The 23,084-nt window shown below is 36.5% G+C and overlaps 1 pseudogene; it reads left to right on the top strand.

The window, feature by feature from the left end:
• LOC131900021 (60 kDa heat shock protein, mitochondrial-like) overlaps window positions 1–16,696 on the top strand; it is a 69,027-nt pseudogene extending 52,331 nt beyond the window's left edge.
• Window positions 16,697–23,084: the final 6,388 nt, after the last annotated feature.

The following is a 23,084-nucleotide window of genomic DNA, read 5'->3' as shown; positions in this document are numbered from 1 at the left end:
AAAGCACTGATGATAACTTATGTTGGAGAGGATAATGAATAAGGGGAACAATCTTCCACTGCAGGTGGGAGTGCAAACTTGTACAGCCACTTTGAAAATCAATATGGCAGTTTCTCAGAAAACTGGGAATCAATATACCTAAAGACCCAGCTACACTAATATTGACCATATACCCAAAGGATGCTCAATCATACTACAAGGACACTTGTTCAATTATGTTCAATGTTATTCATAATAGCCAGAACCTGGAAACAACCTAGATGTCCCTCAACTGAGGAATGGATAATGAAAATGTAGTACATTTACACAATGGAGTATTACTCAGCTGTTAAAAACAGTGACATCAAAAAATTTGAAGGCAAATGGATGGAACTATAAAAAAAAGCATCCTGAGTGAGGTAATCCAGACCCAAAGAGACAAACATGATATGCACTCACTCTTAAGTAGATATTACCTGTAAAATGAAGGATAACCATGCTACAATCCACAGCCCCAGAGAGGTTAGATAACAAGGAGGACCCAAAGAGAGATGCATGGATTTATCTGGGAAGGGGAAATAGAAGAGATCTTCTGAGTAAACTAGGGGTGAGTGGTAATGGGAACATAAAAGATCAGCTTGGGGTGGGCTAGAGGGTGAGAGCAATGAAAGAAATATCTTGATGGGGGTGGGCATTTCAGCATCAGGTAGAAGTCTGGTGCAAAGGAAACTCCCACAAATCCACAAAAGTGTCCCCAGCCAAGACTCCTAGCAATAGTGGATAGGTAGCCTGAACTGGCTATCTCCTCTGATCAGATTTGTAACTACCCTAATTGTCATCAGAGAGGCTTAGTTCAGTAATTTATGGAAGCAGATACAGATATCCACAGCCAAGTACTGGGCTGAGCTCTGGGAATCCTGTTGAAGAGAGGGAGGAAATATTGTAAGAGCCACAGGCGTGAAGGTCATCACAAATGAATCTACACAGACAACTAACCTGGGCTCATAGGAGCTCACAGACATTGGACTGACAGCTAAGGAGCCTGAAGGGGACCAACTTAGGCCCTATACATATGAGATAGAGAGAGTTGTATAGCTTGATCTACTTGTGAGACTCCTAGCAGTGGGAGCAGGGTCTGTCCCTGAGTCTTTAGCAGGCTTTCAGGAACCTATTCATTGTACTGGGTTGCCTTGACAAGCCTTAATATGAGGGGAGGAGCTTAGTCCTACTTCAACTTGAAATGCAATGCTTTGTTGACACCAATAGGAGGCTTTTCTCTTTATAAACAGAAACAGAGGAGGAGTGGATAGGTGGGGGGCAGAAAGGAGGTAGGGAGAGAACATGGGAGGAGAGGAAGGAGGGGAAACTGCAGTCTGGTTATAAAATAAATGAATAAATTTAATTAAAAAAAGAAAAAAAATGACTCTAGCAGCATTATATGCATGCTAGTTACTAAAAGCTGGTATGTCAAAGCAAAAAGCAGCTGTAGCCTACGACTGGGGGGAAGCAAGGGACAGTGGAATGGATAAAGTACAGAGGAGTTTCAGAGTGGTCAAACTATTTTTTTTGTGCTACTGGAATGCTGCATATGGAGAATTATCTATTTCTCATGACTTTGTACAAAATAAAGACTACATCTTAATGTAAACCATTTAGTTTCCATTAGTAACCACTTTTAGTTAACAGCAATTTATTACTATCCGTTCATTAGTTATAAAAACATTGATTAAAATTAATAGGCAATAATATGAGATGTTTGAGAGCTCCTCTCTCTAATGTCTGTTCTATTTCCTGTAAATCTAAAATTGTCCCTTTAGAAATGAATTATTTTTAAAGCAAACAGAATAATCTGTATATATATAATGATCAGGTTCCTACAATCCTTCCTTCTCCTCTTCCGTAGAATTCCTCAAGCTCTAACTAATGTTTAGCTGTGAGTTTCTGCACCTGTTTCCATCAACTGATTTATTCATAATAGCCAGAAACTGGAGACAACCTAGATGTCCCACAACAGAATAGATTAAAAAAATGTGGTACATACACCCATAGACACATTGTAACCTATGTAATTTGTGTTTCAATACATGAAGTATTTAAAAATATTCAAACAATTAAAATGCAGAAAATTCCAAATAATCTGTTGAGTGCATTATGTTTAAGTACAGAATTATTGTCAGACATATGGCCAAGAAAATCCGTGATGGTGAACTGTAGTGGGTAGCCATTCCAGCTTTGATCTGGAAGTTCCAACCCCCATTGAGGCTTCGGCAACTAGCATGCCTACAAGGCGGGGCCAAGGTAGGTGCTGGGAGACCTGAGATCTGGATGGGCGAGCACTCTCTCTGTTCCTGGACCCTGGACGGTGGAGGTGGACTGAGCAGAGCTCCAGAGAACACCGCTGGACTGCGATACACCTTCCCTAGAACCCGTGACCTACCTATCCCTTCATTTGTAAGTTACCCACTAAATAAATCTTCCTTTTAACTACATAGAGTGGCCTTAATAATTTCACCAATAGTGAACCATAAGCTTCAATGTATGCATAGTGTGGTTTCTGTTTTCTGGGTCATTATTTAAGGTGATTAGTCAAGAAAGACATGAATCCAATTTTTATGAGGCTGTTCAGTATCATCATGTAACACTATAAATTTAGGTGATATATTTTAAAGATAACCTTTCAAATGCTTTTTGTTGTTTAATAAACCATTGCTTACATATACTTGACTGCAAGGGAAGTCAGAAATATATAGGTTTTTGTTTCCAAATGTTTGATTCCAGGACAAGGCACAGTCAGTGTAAGCTTCATGAATACAAGCTCAATATGGTGCCTCTTTCACTGGGCTGAAGTTATCATTCCTTGCATAATCCTCCATATCTCCCTTTGTTTTAATTAAAAAGTAAACATAAAAGTTGTATTCAGTGACAGTATGTGTAGTATGCACGCACACCAAATTAAGTAAGTTTCAGTAGAACATGCAGAGAAATTTGTTTGGGGCACAGAAGCAGAACGCGGGACTATGTACAAACATCAGCAGTTCTGCAAAGTATTTTTCTATCTCCCCTAGGAATTAGACTTTGGGAAAGTCCAATAATCATGATCCTGAGAAAACAACTGGATGGATGTGAGTACTTATTTGCTCATGTTTTTCATCGAGTTAGCCTGAATTATTTTGTTCTGACAAGGATTTCTCTCACAAAGTTCCTACAAACTTTCAATATACAAATATCAAAGTATAAAATAGTTTGAGCTACTTAGATACACAGAAAGGAGGATCTTATTAGAGTATTTAAATAAAATGTCAACATTTTGAGCTACAATTAAGTTTATGCCAACATTTCTTTTATAGAGTTTTATTTTTAGGGATTCATAATCCAACATAATGAACATTCCCTACATAATACTTGGCTCAAAATTTTAGAGGATGCAAATGTTTAATTTTTATCTTAAAGAAAATTTGAATATTTTACAGAAAGGGCTATAGTGTAGCTCTCTTTCTTTTAGCATGTTTGTTGGACTGAAAAGAAAAGTACTTCTGGTATAATTTCTGAAGGTTAGTATAAATTACAGTGTGTTGTATTTTGTTTAATGTATATGCTTAAGTGCTCTGTGATTGGCTTTTTAAACTGTTAAAATACCCATGTATATTTTCATGATTAGTCAGTGAATTAAACCTACAATTTTGATCATTTAAATCAATGTATACATCAATTATGCCTGATATAAAGAGTTAGAGATGCTAAAATCAGCATCTTCTGTGAAAGAAAACAGTTAAAACAGAAAAAGGGAAATCAATTTGCAAGTAAACTTTTAAGTCCAAGGAATGATGCTTTGGTAAGCACTAGTGTTTTATATATATATATATATATATATATATATATATATATATATATATATATATATTTTATTCCCAGAATGCTCTAAATCATCTGTGCTGGAAATGTGGAAGAAATTGTGATAATAAGCAAGATTCCAAGTTATTTTACTACTTTTTAAAAATTTATTTCAATTTTTAATTATGTGTAAGTGCACATGAATATGTGTGCCTGAGAAGGCCAGAGTGGATTAATCTCTCTGGAGCTGGAGTTAGAGGCAGTTAAGGGCCTCCCAATGTGAGTGCTAGGAACTGAAATCCAGTCCTCTGGAAAAGTAGCAAGCATGCTTAGTGGCTGAACCATTTATATAGCTCCTCCCTTTTAAAAAATAGTTTATTGGAGGCACTGGGAGTTGATTCTAGGGCCTTACCCATTCTAAGCAAGAATTCTGCCAGTGAACTATATTCCTAGGTCCAAGATTTCAACTTTTTATATCATAAAACATTTGCTGGTAAATATTAATGCACATAATGGTGAATTTCATAAAGACATTTTCATAAAAGTTTGTTATTAACTTTGACCACATTCACCCCGCCACTCTTCTCTTTCTTTCCTGACCCAAATCCTGTTATTTTCCTTTGTTCCCACAGACATTCTCACTTCTGCTTCCATGGGTCTGTATAATCTAGGAACCATAAATGCAAGAAAACATGTGATAATTATATCTCTGGGTCTGACATTTGTGATTTATAAAAATTTAAAACTTACTTTCTATATCAATGGTATGTAAAAGAAACTATAGTACTCACAATTAATCATTTATTTTGAATCAGATAAATGTGAGCAAGCTCTTTCTTTCAACTCTTTTCCAGTAGTGTATGGAGTGTTGAAGGGTGAGGAGAGGAGCTGAGAAATATCTGAAGTAAAATTTTGCTAACATTTTTATGCGTTCTGGCTTAAGTTGAGACTACTGATAAAAAAATCCATAGAATCTTTCACTTTTGAAATATTCTGATATATTGCACTTTAAGTTTCAAATCCATAAATGTTCCCATAGTGTGTAATAATATTTCTTTTTGTAAGAGAGTATGCATGTTTAACAGCTCACTCCATGGCTAGGAAATACAATGGCACATTTATAAGTGAATCTTAGTAACAAAAATATAAAGGAGAAGAAAAAGAAGCAGAATATAGTACCATGTCTTCTTCTATGAAATAATACCAGGCTTGACAATAGAATACTTCTCAATCCTTTTGACTTCTGGGGAAATTAATATAAATATCTGGAAGCCAATGCTGAATTGTTGCAGTATAATAATTATAGAAACAGAAAGGCCAAGTAAAGATGTAAAACATGAGCATATTTGCTCATTGGATTCTGAGGGATAAAATGAGAATGAACACGGAAAAAACTGTGTGAGCTAACTCAATTCTCAAACTGAATATTAAGTTAAGAATTTAGGTGAATGAATTGTTGCTTTTACAATATCTCTTGAGTAAGTCTAAACCCTCACATAAATAATGAAATTAATAAGCCAACATTGGAATTTAATTTTAATTAATTATGTAGTGGCAGGACCCAAAGAAGGAAATCTCTACTAAACACTTATTTGTGTTAGAAATTAAACTCAGATTATTTAATTTTATGTGGCATATCATTTGAATAGTGGAGCAATCAGGAATTACTCTTTGAGTAATTCTTTCCTGGAAACTCCCACTTGTCAGCTGGCATGCCTGTCATCTGAAGACTCCAATCTCCAAAATTGCTCATCAACTGGGTTAACCACTGGTAGTGTTGTCTAGGGGTTTATTTGTAGCTACCAATTGGAACATCTAAATTGGCCCTTTTATTATGGTGGACTTGTTTCTTAATGGTAGCAGCATCCTGAAATCCTTTGGATTCTGTTCTGCAAAGGACTCACAATCTTGTATAAATGCAAGAAAATGGGAAATAGACTCGGTATACAATGTGAGCCATTAGAAACTGGCACAACTTCATACATAAAAGAAGTATTGGAATGACCAGTTAGAAAGTGATCTAGAACACATTGCTATCAGAATAATGTACTCCTTGAATTAGTACATGGGAAAACATTTATCTGCTGAGTGAAAAGAAACATTATATAAACTACAAAATCAATTAAATAAGATGCAGTTATTTTTAGTTTCTAAGATTTTTTTCACTCTATAACTATTATTGTATTTTTGGTTGACTCCATTCTGTATGGATTAGTAGGAGACTTTACAGAATGAGCCTTTAAATTCTTCAGAAAACAAGGCCAATTCTCTCTCTCTCTCTCTCTCTCTCTCTCTCTCTCTCCTTCCCTCCCTCCCTCTCTCTTTCTCTCTTCTTCTCCTCCTCTTCTTCCTCCTCTTCTTCTTTCTTCCTTCTCTTCTTTTTCTTATCATTGTTATTTTGATGACAGCAAATCCTAAAAGTCATTTCCCAAATTCATATCATTTTGCTTTGTTTAACTGAGGATACCCATGTGACTACACAGATTTGGAACTATCCCTTGGAGCCAAGGGACTCACCAACTGGTATGCAAACAAAGACAATGCCTGCTTCTCTTTCAGAATCTATCAATAGCCAATAGTTCATCAGGCAGTGGTAGGGTCTAATGAACATATCCGTTAGCCATGATTGAGTGTTGACAAGCCCTGTCTAGTGCAGATAAAATATAGGTAATCAAAAATTCTATGAATTAATGATTAAAACTACAGTGTTGTACTCAGAAAATGGTATTTTGAAGGTTTTCTGTCTATCTTTGAGTTTTTTCTTTCTGTCCTCTCTTTAATGGTGTTTCCTGAGCCATAGAGGGTATAATATAGATGCATTGTTAAGGCTAAGCCCTAACTGGTAAGTTATTATCAGCATCTTGAGAAGCTACTAGTCTCTGTAGTCACCACCATTTATTGCAAAAAGTGCTTCTCTGATTAAGGCTGAGAGTAGCATTTGTTATAGTTAAGAGTATGGATGTTTAAAAAGCAGTTTTATGGTATTAATTTAGCTAACAACAATAATAATGTCTGCCCTAGGGCCTATGACTTCATCAACAACATATCTGTTTGTTTTTTATCAAGTTTACAGTACTAGGCATGTACTATCTCACTTTAAGTCTTTGTTTTCTTGTTGACTGTTAGCCCGCCTAACTTTATACACAATATCAGATACTTAATCATGAACTTTATAGACACTAGCATGAAACATATCATCAAAAAAGATTATTTTATATTATTCATTGTGGCTCTGCTTGTCCAAACAAGTTTAGATTGCACATTATTTATACATACTGGCCTCTAAGATGGTTCCTAACATTCCCTACTTTCTTGAATTCTCTCCCCACTTTTCTGGATTTGCTTGTCTAGGGGAAAGATTCTGAAAAATCCTATAGAAGAGTTCACATTTGGAGAAATGGAAGATTGTTGACAAGAGCCAGGTAGATGAATTTTATGTAGATTCTCTAGCCAGAGTCATGATGCTAGTAACTGAAGCTCCAGCCAGCATCATAAGATACTCTGAGCCAGAACCCCCTTCTAATTCACTAATTACAGAAACCAAGATACAAAAAATGTTTGTTGTTTAGGCCACTAAATGCTAAATTTGGGGAGATTTGTGACAAACAAAATACCAAATTTGGGAGATTTATTACAAAAATATAAATGACAAACTATCCAAGTGTAATTATAAGACTAAGGTTTAAGAGCAAAATTAAAATATATCTGAAATCATAGAATTCTGTCATGATTTTTATTTTCTATCTTATATTTTTTCTCCACTCCATTTCTCTTCTTCAACATGAGGGCTTATAATATCCCAGGCTGCCTTCAAAGATGTTATGAAGCCAAAGATGACCTTGAGTTCCTGATCACTCTTCCTGCACTTCCAAAATGCTTGAGTTGCAGGTAGGCACTAAGAAAACAGGCATTTATGTTTTTAAACATATTGTTTTTAGTAATAAGTGAAATTTATTTGATAAAGTTTGTTTTAAAATTATCATTTAAATAGTTCAGTGGTACCTAAAACAGAGCAAAATGAAACATTAAAAAAGCTACAAAGAACATTACCTGAATTCAAAATGCTTACAAAACTGTGCAAAATATGAGCATTATTGCTTATGTTTTATTATAGCATTTTTAGTTACATAAAATTACTTATCACAGAATAATGAGAATTCTACTCTTTGCAGCATAAATATTTCCTTTTAGGCTCTCTTAATTTTTATAAGAACACAACATCCACTGCAATTGTTCTCATCCTTAAATGTATGCCTTTTTATTTAACCCAACTCTAATAAAAACCAAAAAGAAGAGAGATGTTAAATTAACCTATTACATCAAAGGATTAATCTAAATGAAATAAAAACACATTATGTTATATTTATTATCACATCATTAATTAACTTCTGCAGTAAATTTTTGGAAGAAATATCTCAAGAAAACATAGCTTCAGATATTTAAAATAAAATAAAACCAGTCATGCTGTAGAAAGAAACTGTTTTTCTTTGGACAGCTACACTAGCTGCAGTCACCCTCTAATCTTAACACATTCTTTGTCTACTATCTGCCTAAATTCCAGAGTATGTCTAAAGAGTTAAGATGTTTTAAGTCCATATCAATAATAGAAAACTGCTACAACTGATAAGCACGTCCAGCAAAGTACTGAATCTAAAATTACACTAGTCTGTTTTCTGTTGTGATGCTGACCTCAGTGGAGAAAATACCTCCATCACATTGACTTGTAGGCAAGTCTATGGGGGATTTCCTTGATTGGTGATTGGTGTGAGAGAGCCCAATGCTGGCAAGTGGTCCTGGACTGTACAAGAAAACAGGCTGAGCAAACCAAGGAGAGCAAGCCAGTGAGCAGTGTTCCACAATGATCTCTGCTTTGGTTCCTGTCTCCAGGTTTCTGCCTTGCCTTCCCTCAGAGATAGATTGTAACTTCTATGATGAAATAAATCCGTTCCTTCCCAAGGTACTTTTGGTCATGGTCTTTATCACAGCAACAGAAAAATAAACTATGACAACCTCGGACAGAAGGTTAGTATATAAATATACAAAAAAACTAAAAAATGAATCTAATAAACAAATAGTACAAAAACAATCTAATTAAAATTGGAACATGTAATTAACCAGAGAGTTCTCAAAAGAAGAAATAAAAATAGTTGAGAAATATTTATTTTAATGTTCAACTTTCTTAGCAATCAGTGAAATGCAAACTAAAGTGACTGTGATTCCAACTTACCTGTTTCAAATGGCTGTAAAAAAATGACAAATGCTGGCATGAATACGGAGAAAGAAGAACACTTACTGAATACTGATGGGAGTGCAAACTGTTGTGGTCACTATGGGTATCAACATGGAGGTTCCTCAAAAAGCTAGAAATAGATCTACCATATGATCTGGTTATACTACTTCCAGGGCTATTCCCAAAGTACTCTGTATCCTACACAGGTGTGTGCATGATAGATTACTTTATCTCAGTTTGAGTAAACTGCCCTTGCAGTCAGAATTAGCCGCCATGGAGAGTTCTGGAAGAATGGGCACTATGTTAAGCTTGTGCAAGTTGTGGAATTTCCTAAAAATTGCTACGTGCTATATTGATATGTCACCTACTGCTTTGGTTATTGATTTCCACTGCAAGGTTATATAACAAGAGTTCAGAAAATTGGTTTTGAGAATAGCATGTTTACAGCATACAGGAAGTTAGTGACAGTTTGTGGCAGATGCCAACACCTAGCAGAATGAGTAACATTGTAATTCTCCGAAGCACAAATTCAAGGGTGTCCTTGTTTGTTGACTCTTCAATCTATCAATTTATTGTTCTGTTCTACTCAAGAATGACACATTCAATAAGTATCAGGCAGCTCTTTTCAAATTGTCTGCTCTTGCTTAAAAATTTATTCCCAGTGCCTTCAAACAACATTTATTATCTCACAATTCCTGTGGAGCCCAGGTAAATCTTAGCTAAGTGTCGTGAACTTAAGGACTCTTACAAATCTGCAGTCAGCTAGAACTGTGAACAATCCAAGGCTTGAATAAGGAAAGATGCTTTAATCTCATTCACACTGATGTTCTCAGGGATCAGTTTCTCACTGCCTGTTGGCTAACAGTCTCTCTCAGTTAATTCCCTGCTACTTGGGCTTCCTTACTAGGTAGTTCACAAAATGACGTATGGTTACAGACAAAAAGAAACAGCAAAAGAGAGCACAAATAAGACAGAAGGAAGAGTCCTTTGTAAACTAATTGTAGATGTAATAGCCTATCACATTTGCCTTGTTCAAATCAAGTTACTAGACACAGATCATACACACACACACACACACACACACACACACACACACACACACACAAAGGATTGGATTTATAGTGGCTACAGGAAGCAGAAATCATTAGTAGCCATCTGAGTTATCTATCATCTCTTTTTTTTGGTTATCATGAAGATTCTTCACTTCCAAGTAAAATGTTTGGACATTACATGTGATTATTATTCTTAGAAAACTGCTTTTAAAATATTTTGATGTACTTATAGATCTGGTCTGATCAACTTGCTAACACAACAACGCTTGTAATTACAAATTACATGACAGGTCAAAAGTTAATAAATACAATATTACTAAACATATCAGAAGTTCATTTCTAATTTCTTCTAATCGGAAAACGTCCCTCCTCCCCAAAGGTATATATTACTAGGCCAGAGCAGAACAATATTTAGCCTGGCACTAATTTTCTTCATTGGTAAGGTAATATTTCTGAGAATACACCTTTGATATATCAACTGGGTTTTGTAGCTTGGCTAGTGTGGATGGGCCCTAATTATGAAACTATATATTTGAGCATCCTTTGAGATGGTTCTTTCCACGTCCTTGGGTGGTTTCTTATATTATAAATATTCTAAGAATTAGTATTCTAGGGAATGTTGAAGAGCTCCATCTTCAGATCTTCTGGATTTTCTCTCTCAGGTAACAAACCACTATTTTATTTTTTCTTAATTTTATGAATTTCACAGTGAACAAAATCTTGAAAATAAATAAAAACATCAGAAACCTTAATTAACCAGATTCATATAGTCTAGACTGTGAATATGAGAAAGAACATACATCTCTTTTTTTTTCTGAGATGGTTTAACTTTGCTTAGTATCACACATTTTAATTCCACCTATTTTCCTGAAAAATTTTAAACTTCATTCTTCTTTAAAAGTAAGTTATATTCATAGATATAGAGAAGAGATAGAGGTTATATACACATAGATATAGATATAGATACATACAGTTAGATATATATGCTGTGGGATGTCTTTCTGTATGCTGTGAATATCTGTCACTCTGATTGGTTGATAAATAAAGCTGTATTGGCCTATGGCAAGGCAGCTTAGAGGCAGGCAAGAAATACAAGCAGATAGACAGGAAGAAGAAAGGCAGAAGGGAATAGATGCAAGCCAGCCACCCAGGGAGTAACATGTAATGGGATGCAGGTAAATCTATGGAACATGTGGCGATACATAGATTAACAATTTTGGGTTAATTTAAGATGTAAGATTTAGATAGCAAGAGGCCTGCCATAGACTATACAGTTTGAAAATAATATAAGCCTCTGTGTGTTTATTTGGAACCAAGTGGCTAAGGGACATGGGTGGGAGAGATTCGTCCTGAATGCAGGGCCTGACCAGAAACACAGGAAAACTTCCAGTTACATGTATACCAAATTATTGTTATCCAGTCATCTATAGATGAACAACTAGGTTGATTATAATTTTTTGCTATAGTGAATAAAACAACAATAAGCATGTGGTATACAAATATCTCTATGGTAGGGTATGGAGTTCTCTGTGTATGTGACCAGGCTTGAAATTGCTGAGTCATATGGTGGTTGTATTATATTTTTATTTTATTTTTTTGAGAAACCTTCAAACTCATTTCCACAATGGCTATATTATTTGCACCTCCACCAACATAAGAGATACACTTCTTCACATTTGATAACTAGGTGGTGTTTCAATGTAGTTTTAATTTGCATTTTCCTGATAGATTGGGATAATGAACACATTTTATACCATATTTTGCCCACTTGTATTTCTTTTTTGGTCATTTATTAATTGACATTTGTTTTATTCCCTCGAGATTTAATTTCTGTAATTCTTTCTAAATTTGGGGTATTAGGCCCTTGTCTGAAGTGTGGCTGGTAAAGATTTTCTTCCATTCTGTGGGTTATCTATTTACTCAGCTGATTGTTTCTTTTGCTATACAGAGACCTGTGTTTTCATGTAGAGTCATCTGTTGATACTGGAGGTTAATTCCTCTTCTGTTGATCTATTTTAAAAGCCCTTGCCTGCCTCAGTATCTTGAAGGGTATCCTTTAAGGTACCTAAAAGCTTCAGAGTTCCAGGATTGAAGTTAAGGTCCTTGATCCATTCTGATGGCATTTTTATACAATGTAAAATATATAAATTTAATTTCGTTATTCAGCAAGTAGCAATCCAGTTTTTGTCAGAACGATTTATTGAATAGGCTATAGTTGCCCAAAGTATGTTTTTTTCAACCTTTGTTAAAAATTGCTGTTTTATTACCAGGTCCTCTATTCTATTCTTGTTGTCTACTTGTCTATTTTTATACCATTACCAGGCTGTCTTTATCACTATAACATAATTTGAGGATAGATATTGTGTTACCTCCAACACTGTTCTTAATCCTTAGGATTGCTTTGGCCATGCATGATTTTTTTTGTGGTTTCATATGAATTCTTTTATTAGTGTTCTAAACCTGAAAAATATGGCAGGGATTTTGATAGGTGTTGTGTTGATTCTATATATTGATTTTGGTAGGACAAACATTTCTACAATATTAATATTGTCTATCCAGAAACATTAAATAATTTTCCATTATCTAGTTACTTATGTGAATTCCTTTTTCAATATCTTGAAGTTTTCTTTGCAGAAAATTTTCATTTCTTTAGTTAGAAATATTCCTAAATACTTTATTTAGAAGAGATTATTATGAATGGAACATTTTTCTTACTTTCTTTCATGGAGAATAAACCATTAGAATACATTAAGGCTATTTTTTGTATTGATTTTGTATAGTGCAGCTCGACTGTAAGTGTGTATTAGGTCCAAATGGTTTTTAGTAGACTCACTAGGGTCTTTAAGTAAGAATAATGTCATATTTAAATAGGAGTAGTTTGACTTCTTCCCTTCCTATTGTTATCCCTTTTACATCTTTCTTGTCTAATTACTTTAGGTAAGAGTTTGAGCACTATATCAAAGAAGAGAGGGGAAGTGGACATTCTTATTTCATTTCTAGTTTTAAAGGATAAGTTCTCATTTTTCTCCAATTAATAATAATAATATTTGCTATAGGATTGTTGTATGAAGGCTTTATTAATTTGAGGTATATTACATATATTCCTAAAGTCTCTAGAACTTTTATCATGAGAATATGTTGGACTTTGTCACATGCTTTTTCAGCATATACTGAAACAATTATGTAGTTCTTTTCCTTGAGTTTGTATGCATGGTGTATTAGATTTATTGATTTGCATGTGTTGTACCAACCTTGCATTTCTAAAATGAAGAGGTCATTGGTTCATTATGTATAATCTTCTTAATGTATTCCTGAATTCAGTTTGTAAATATTTTGTTTAGATTATTTTGCACCTATATTCTTTAAAAAACAAACAAACAAAAACTGTAGCTGACATTTTTGTAGTGTCTTTAACTGGGTTTGGTATCAAGATGATATTGCTTTCATAGAATGAATTTGGCAGTGTTCCTTCACATTCTGTTTTATGGAGCAAGTTAAGAACTGGTATGAGACCTTCCTTTAAAATTTTCATGGTAATTTCTAGTGATGTTCTGAATTTCACTGGACTCAATTTTAATGACACACTTTTGATCTCTAATTTTATTAATTTGTGTTCTTTTCTCTTTTGTCATATTAAATAAGGGTTTGTCTATCTTATTAACTTTTAGAATGAGCCAACTCTGGTTATTTTTTATATTATTATTTTAATCTTCATTTCATTAATTTGTTATGTAATCTTTATTATTTCTTGCCATCTATTGTTTATGTTTAGCTACTTATTGTTTTTCAAGAGCTTTTAGATGTATCAGTAGGTTATTTATTAACTCAGTTTTTTTAATATGAGTATTTATTTCCACAAACTTTCTTTTTAGGCATGACCTTGGCTGTATTCCAGAGGTTCTGATAGGATGTGCATGTTTTCATATTTATTTGTCTCTAGGATTTTTTAATTTCTTCTCCAGTTTCTTAGATGACCCACTGTTCATTCAAAATGTACCATTTAGTCTCCAAGTATTTTGTGGTTTCTGTAGCTTATTTTGTTGTTGATTTCTAGTTTTGTTGTATTATGGTCTAATAGCTGTAGCTAGAGTTTTCCTGCCTGGCCCACGGTCAGGGCAAATCTCTGTCACCCGCCAGTCCCACAGCCACTCAGACCCGACCAAGTAAACACAGAGACTTATATCGTTTACAAACTGTATGGCCGTGGCAGGCTTCTTGCTAACTGTTCTTACAGCTTAAATTAATCCATTTCTATAAATCTATACCTTGCCACATGGCTTGTGGCTTACCAGGATCTTCACATGCGGCTTGTCATGGTGGCGGCTGGCAGTGTCTCTCTGACTCAGCCTTCCACTTCCCAGCTTTATTCTCCTCCTTGTCCTGCCCACAATTCCTCCTGCCTGACTACTGGCCAATCAGTGTTTTATTTAGCAACCAATCAGAGCAACACATTTGCCATACAGAACATCCCACAGCAAATAGCAGACAAGGAGTCATCTCAATATTTTGTATTTGCTAAGCCTTGACCTGTATCTTATGCTGTTTTCAGTTTTGGAGAAGGTTTCATGTTGTTGTAGGATTACTACTGCTATTATGAAACACCATGACAAAAAGCAACTTGGGAAGGAATGGGTTTATTTTATTCACAGTTCCACATAACAGTTTATCATCAAAGCAATGGGGGCAGGAACTCAAGCACAGCAGAACCCTGAAGGCAGGAATTGATAAAGAAACCATGGAGGAGTGTTGCTTACTGGCTTGCTTCCCTGCCTCACTCAGCATACTTCCCAGAACCCAGGACCAACAGCCCAGGGATGGCCTCACCCACAATGGGTTTAGCCCACCCCATCAATAACTAATTAAGAAAATACCCTACAGGTTTGCTTACAGCCAGATCTTACGGTGACCTTTTCTCTTTTGAGGCTCCCTCCTCCCTGACAACTCTAGCTTGAGTCAAGTTGACATAAAACTAGCCAGCACACTTGTGCTACTGGAAAAAAAATGTTGATTCCCTCTCTGTTGTGTGAAATATTCTATCTCTATATCATATATATATATATATATATATATATATATATATATATATATATATATATATACATGTATATAATATATAGCTGTACCATCTATATCTATGTCTATGTCTGTGTGTTTTTGTGTCCCTGTCTATGTCTGTCTCTGTTTGTAATTCCAGTTCATCAATAATATATTTTAGCTCTGATTTTTTTTCTGAGACGGGGTTTCTCTGTGCAACAGTCCTGGTTGTCCTGGAACTCCCTTTGTAGACTAGGCTGGCCTGGAACCCACTGAGATTTGCCTGCCTCTGCCTCCCAAGTGCAAGCACAGATTATTGAACAGAGATGGCCAAGTCTCAGAGTTACAAAAAATGGGGTCACTGTTGCAAAGTCAATTGATTTACAAGATAAATATAAAAATATCTCAACTAAAGTTGCTAAAGATCTTGTCAATAACAGAAATGAAAAGGCTGTTGACGGCACCGTCACTGCTGCTATTCTGGTATGTTCTATTGCTAAGGAATGCTTTGAGAAGATCACCAAGTTGCTAACACAGCGGAAATCAGGAGAGGTGTGATGTTGGCTGTTGAAGCTGTAATCGCCAAATTTAAAACAAACAATCAAACAAAAAACAGTCTAAACTTGTGACAACCCCTGAAGAAATTCCTCTCTCTGATACAATTTCTGGGAACGGAGAAAAAGACATTGGAAATATCATTTCTGATGCAATGAAAATGGTTGGAAGAAAAGATGTCATCACAGTGAAGTGTGGAAAAACCCTGAATGATGAATTACAAATAATTGAAGGAATGAAGTTTGATGGATGCTGTATTTACCCATATTTTTCTAACACATCAAAAGGTCAACTTGTGAATTCCAAGACGCCTATGTTCTGTTGAATGGAAAGAAAATTTCTGTGTTCAGTCCACTGTACCTGCTTTTGAAATTGCTAGTGCTCATGGGAAGCTCCTGGCCATAAACACTGAAGCTGTTGGTGCGGAAGCTCCAAAGCACACTGGTATTAAACAGCTAAACATTGGTCTTCAGTTGTAGCAGCCAATGCTCCAGGATTTGGGGAACAGTAGAAAGAACCAGCTTAAAGATAATGGCTATAGTTACTGGTGGTGCAGTATTTAAAGAAGAGAGTTTGAATCTAAATCTTAAACATATTCAAGCTCATGACTTAAGAAAAGTAGGAGAGGTCATTGTCATCAAAGATGATGCTATGCTTTTGAAAGGAAAGGATGACAAAGCTCAAATTAAAAATTGTATTCAAGAAATAACTGGGCAGATACACATCACAACTACTGAATGTGAAAAGGAAAAGCTGAATGATTGACTGGCTAAATCTTCCCATGGAGCAGCTGTGCTTAAGGTTGGAGGGACAAGTGATGTTGAAGTGAAAGAAAAGACAGAGTTACAAATGCCCCAATTCTACAAGAGCAGCTCTGGAAGAAGGCATTGTTCTAGGAGGGGATTGTTTCAGTGAATCCAAGCCTTGGATTCTAGTGCACATGATGGAAAGGGGAATCATTGATCCCACAATGTTTGGAAGAACTGCAACCCTGGATGCTGCTGGGGCAGCCTAATTGAGAAGTACAGTGAAAGCTATAGTGACAGAAAATTCTACAGAAGAGACGGTCCCTGGAACGGAAGCAATGTGTGGAATGGGAGGGGGTAGGGAAGGTGATATGTTCTAACTCCAAGAAGATTGTTTTGCCCTTATCAATTAATTGTGACGGGAAGCTCAAGGCGGATTCTTCACCAATAACTTCAGAAAAGTCACCTGAAGAAATGACTGAAGAAGGGGCTGGCTGGCTGATCACATCAGTAACTGGTTTCCATTAACAATATATAATGTTTTACTTCTGTAGACAATTTATTTTGTACTTTTGAATAAAGACATTAGTACATTTCTGATACTAAGTGCAAGAGCAATATACCAGTGTCCTTATTTCAAGTTCAAACACTGAGGCACTTATACTACGATTCTGTTACAGTCAAAATTTTGTTTAAAGTTAAAAAAAAGAAAAAAGTTCCTACTGTTATTGTGTTGGGACGTATGTGGTGTTTATTGTCTTTTAGAGTTTGTTTTATTCAATTATGGACCCCAATATTTGGTGCATAAAGGTTTACAACTGTTACATATTTGTGATGACTTGTTATTTTCATTAATATGTAGTGTACCTTCTTAATTTTCATTTAAATTTGGGGATTTTTAATATATTTACAAACTTTTTCCTTTCTCTTGCTTCCTTCCACATCCTCTCACATCCTCCCTTGCTCTCTTTCAAATTCATGGCCTCTTTTTCACTAAATTTTATTGCATGCATATATAATATATAATGTGTAATTATAGTGGGTAGCTGATTGAGCCATGGCCTGAAGCACCTCCCCTAGCGAGGCAGCTGTAGCTGATGCTCATGCCTATGACCTTGAGGTACTGGCCTCTGGGGCATAGCCACTGGGGACAATGAAGACCTGGGATGTACACATGCCCTTCTTGGCTACCTCGAGGTTCTGGATGCTGAGATCTTGGACTAAGCTATTCAGCGTGCGACATGATTCAGCTTTCCTGGACCGTGTGATAAATCTCCCATGGTTGTGAGTTTACCCCCAAATAAATCCCTTTTATCATTAAATAGACTCCATGGATTAATCCCAATATGTAATTATATAATATAAAATAATATGTAATATATATATATATATATATATTCCTACATATAACCTATTCAGTCTGTATAATGTAGTTGTATGTACATTTTCAGGGCTGACCATTTGGTATTGGAAAGCCAATGGTTGTACTTTTTTCTTAGAAGACTATTTCTCCCACTCTCAGCATTCCTTAATAGCTCATAGTTCTTTATGTAGGACTGAGGTTTCATAGGCTTTCCCCTGTACACTTTGGTGCCTCTATGGGAGTCATCCTTGTTAAGCTCACTTTCAGGCAGTCATGCTAGTAAGATTTTATGTGGTTCTTGGAATATTTTTACCCCATCTTCTGCAATGTTCCCTGAGCCTTAGGTGGGGATTGTTTTGTAAATGTATCCATTGAGACTAGGCTCCACAAAACTGCATTTTGTTTGGTTGTGGCTTTCTGTAGTCATTTCCTGCAGTGTCCCTTTTTAGCTCTTCAAATTAGTTTGGGTTTGAAGTTTACTTTGGCTAATATAAGGACAGCTACATCAGCTTGTTTGCCTTTTCCATTAGCTTGGGTTTTCCATCACTTAATACTAAGTTTTGGGATATTGTGCTTGCTTGAACTAGAATGGCCCTTTTAGGCTCATATATTTGCATGCTTAGTAACCCCCAGACCCCCTAGATTAACTATTTAGGAAGAAGTAAGAGGTATGGCCTTGTTAGAGGAGGTATATCACCAAGGTTGAGTTTTGAGGTTTCAAAAGTCCATGTTAGGCCAAGTGTCTCTCTTGCCCTGCTTACTCCCTGTGGATATGGATATAAAGCTCTCAGCTACTGTTTCAGTGCCCTGCTGTCTGCTTCCCACTATTATAAGAGACTCACCCTCTGAAACTGTAAGGAAACCCCAAATTAAATGCCCTCTTTTATGAGTTGCCTTGGTCATGGTGTCTCTTCACAGCAATAGAACAGTAAGTAAGACATGTACCTTTACCGGTTAGCTGTGTTTCTTGAACATAGCATATAGTCAAGCTCTTGAGTTTGTTTGTGTGGGTTTTTTTTTTTTTTAGTTTTGTTATGTTATGTTTTGTTTTTTAATCCAGTCCATTAGTTTGTACTATTTTAGTGATAAATTGAGTCAATTTACAAATAAGGTCACTATATAAAGGGGCATGTTATTTCCTATGAATTTGTTAGGTGATATTCTGTTTTGCTGGATTATTGGTATTTCTTTTTCTGCTTGTATATCAATTTTGAGAGTTTGCTAAGTTGATTTGTTAAATTTGGTTGTTCTCTTTTCAAGTCTAATTTGTTTATCTGTAGTTAAGCTATCTTAACATTTTTCACTCTGTAAAGTACTCTACTAATGCCTATCCCAATTGTCATCAAAGAGGCTTCACCCAGTAATGGATGGAAACAGACACAGAGACCCACAGAGAGACAATAGGCCTAGCTCACAGAATCCTGTGGAGGGAGGAAGGATTGTAGGAGGCAGAGGGGTCAAGGACACCACAAGTAAACCTGCAGAATCAACTAACCTTGGCTCATAGGGGCTCATATGTACTCTGTATATATGTTATGGTTATGTAGCGTGGTGTTCCTGTGAGACTCCTAGTAGTTGGAGCCAAGACTGTCTCTTACTCTTCTGCTGGCTTTTTGGACCCTATTCCTCCTACTGGGTCACCTTGCCCAGCCTTAATAATAGGGGAGGTGCTAGTCTTACTGCAACTTGATATGCTATGATTGGTTGATATCCATGGAAAGCCTGCACTTTTCTGAAGAGAAAATGGGGATGAGGGGATGAGGGGACAGAGGGATGTTGGGGGGACTGGGAAGAGAGGAGGAAGGGAGTTTAAATCCTGTGGTCAGGATGATAATAATAATAATAATAATGATAATAATAATAATAACAATAATAAAGAATTTCTGCAAAGTTGTCTTGGTATTTGTGAATTGCTTTAATTTTGTTTGTCTTTAAATACCTTTATTTCTTCATCAATTTTGAAAGATAGTTTTGCATGGTGTGACGTTCTTAGATCATCACTGCTTACTTTCAGAGCTTAAAATAATTTATTTTGTGCTGTAAACTCTGGAGTAATTCTGATATTTATACCTTTGTATGTAAGAAGTTTTTTTTGTGATATTTTTAGGGTTATTTGTTTACTTTGTATTTTTGATATCCTGATTCTAGTGTGTCTTGGAGAGTTTCTTCTCTGATCATGTTTATTTAGATACCTCTTGTGTTTAGATACCTATTTCTTTCTATGAAATTACCCCTTTATTATAAGTACTAAGATACCTTATTGTATTCTCAGCTTCTTGTCTAATTTGAAGGAGTCTTGGAAGATGTGCCTGGATCTTCTCACATGCACTGTGCCTTGGAAATTGAAATAAAAGCAGAAACTCCCAATTTGTTACTCACTTCTCAAGGATCATTGTACTTTTTGCTACATGCCAGTATCTTCAAAAATCAGTGTTTCTGTTTGTTTTGCTTCACTTTTCTCATATTTTTTAGTTTTGGTTAAAAAAAATACATACAGTCCGTAATATACCATTTATATCTAATTTTAAAGAATACCAAACCAAATTCCCATCTCATGATTAGAACTAATTTTTGGTGATATTTTATTTGTACTGAAATGTGATTTTATTTGTATGTTAATAAATAAAGTTGCCTGGGGGTTAGAGCTAATAGCAAGCCATAGCAGAGCTGGGTGTTCGTGGCACACACCTTTAATCCCAGCACTTGGTAGGCAGAGCTAGGTAGATCTCTGTGTGGTCAAGGATACAGCCAGCATTGGAGACACATGCCTTTAATCTCAATATTAACCATAGAAGATCTGGAGGTCTATACAAACAGGCAGTGATGAGGCGGTCATGTGGTTGGGTTTACAACCAATGAGAAGGCAGAACAGAAAGTCTATATAAAGACAAGCAGACAGGAAGTAGGTCTCTCTATTTTTTTTTAAATTTTTTTTTAATTTTTATTTTGCAATACAATTCAGTTCTAGATATCAGCCATGGATTCCCTTGTTCTCCCCCCTCCCGCCCCCCTCACCTTTCCCCCAGCCCACTCCCCATTCCCACCTCCTCCAGGGCAAAGCCTCCCCTGCTGACTGAGATCAACCTGGTAGACTCAGTTGAGGTAGGTACAGTTCCCCTCCTCCCAGGCCAAGCCAAGCAATCCTGCATAGGCCCCAGGTTTCAAACAGCTGACTCATGCAATGAGCACAGGACCGGGTCCCACTGCATGGATGCCTCCCAAACAGATCAAGCCAATCAACTGTCTCACCCATTCAGAGGGCCTGATCCAGTTGGTGACCTCTCAGGCATTGGTTCATAGTTCATGTGTTTCCATTCCTTTGGCTATTTGTCCCTGTGCTTTATCCAACCTTGGTCTCAACAATTCTCGCTCATATAAACCCTCCTCATTCTCGCTAATTGGACTCCCAGAGCTCCACCCAGGGCCTAGCCATGGATCTCTGCATCCAGATCCCTCAGTCGTTGGATGGGGTTTCTAGCATGACAATTAGGGTGTTTGGCCATCCCATCACCAGAGTAGGTCAGTTTGGGCTGTATCTCGACCACTGCCAGCAGTCTGTTGTGGGGGTATCTTTGTGGATTTCTGTGGGCCTCTCTAGCACTTTGCTTCTTCCTATTCTCATGTGGTCTTCATTTACCATGGTCTCCTATTCCTTGTTCTCCCTCTCTGTTGTTGATCCAGCTGGGATCTCCTGCTCCCCCAAGCTCTCTTTCCCTTGACCCTTGCCCTTCATTACCCCCACTCATGTCCAGGCTGTTCATGTAGATCTCATTCCATTTCTCTGTCATTGGGCGATCCCCGTGTCTTTCTTGGGGTCCTGTTTTCCAGGTAGCCTCCCTAGTGATGTGAGTAGCAGTCCAGTCATCCTTGTTCCACATCTAGAGGACTGATATCCAGAATATATAAGGAACTCAAGAAATTAGACATCAAAATGCCCAACAGTCCAATTAAGAAATGGGCTATAGAACTAAACAGAGAATTCTCAACAGAGGAAACTCAAATGGCTGAAAGACATTTAAGGAATTGCTCAACATCCCTAATCATCAGGGAAATGCAAATCAAAACAACTCTCAGATACCACCTTACGCCTATCAGAATGGCTAAGATCAAAAACACTGAAGACACCTTATGCTGGAGAGGATGTGGAGCTAGGGGAACTCTCCTCCACTGCTGGTGGGAATGCAAGCTTGTACAACCACTTTGGAAATCAATATGGTGCTTTCTTAGAAAATTGGGAATCCATCTCCCCCAAGATCCAGCTATACCACTCTTGGGCATATACTCAAGGAATGCTCAACCACACCACAAGAGCACTTGCTCATCTATGTTCATATCAGCATTGTTTGTAATAGCCAGAACATGGAAACAACCTAGATGCCCTTCAACTGAAGAATGGATAAACAAAATGTGGTACATATACACAATGGAATACTACTCAGCAGAGAAAAACAATGACATCATGAGGTTTGCAGACAAATGGATGTATCTAGAAAAAATCATCCTGAGTGAGGTAACCCAGACTCAGAAAGACAAACATGGTATGTACTCACTCATAGGAGGATACTAGATGTGGAACAAGGAAGTAGGTCTCTTATGGAGAGGTCTCTTGGCTGAAGAGGCTAGCTGCAGCCGGCGGGTAAGGCTCTTAGCTCTGATCTCTTGGCTTTCTTCTTTGCATTGTTTCTGTGTTTCTTATTTAATAAGATGGTTGGTTACATCTACACTAATTCCTGATGATTATTTCTGGTACCTTCTGTATTAATGCATTATTGAAACACAGTTGATACATATCTATCATCATATAACTCACAGATACTCAAAAACATTTATTTTGTTATTTTATATGTATATGTATGGGCCTGAGTGCACTTCTTACTTGAAGCTGCCAGCAAAGGCCAGAGGAGGATGTTGGGTCTCTCCAAACTAAGATTATATGCAGTCGTGATCTGACTGCTATGAGTACTAGAAACTGGACCTGGGTCTTCTTGGAAGAGAATCAAGTGCTTTTATATGCTGAACCATATTTCTAGAGCCATTAATTTTTTGGATAAGACTACCTTTTAAGCATTAGTTAAGCTGGGTATGGTGGCACACACCTATAATGGTAGCAATTGGGAGGTTGCGACAGGCTGACTTGGTCTGTATAAAAAGTTCCAAATTGATTTGAACTATATGGTGAAGCCTTGTCTATCAAATCCCAAAGAAAGCAAAGCAACTAAATGAAAAGATTAAAACAACACATGAGTTACAAAACTGAAAATATGGGCAGTACTCTTGGGAAAAGTTTTAAATCT

The sequence above is a fragment of the Peromyscus eremicus genome, chromosome X (assembly GCF_949786415.1).
Source record: "Peromyscus eremicus chromosome X, PerEre_H2_v1, whole genome shotgun sequence".
NCBI lineage: Eukaryota > Metazoa > Chordata > Mammalia > Rodentia > Cricetidae > Peromyscus > Peromyscus eremicus.
Note: the sequence above shows the minus strand (reverse complement) of the source record. Positions and strands in the feature narration are given on the sequence as shown.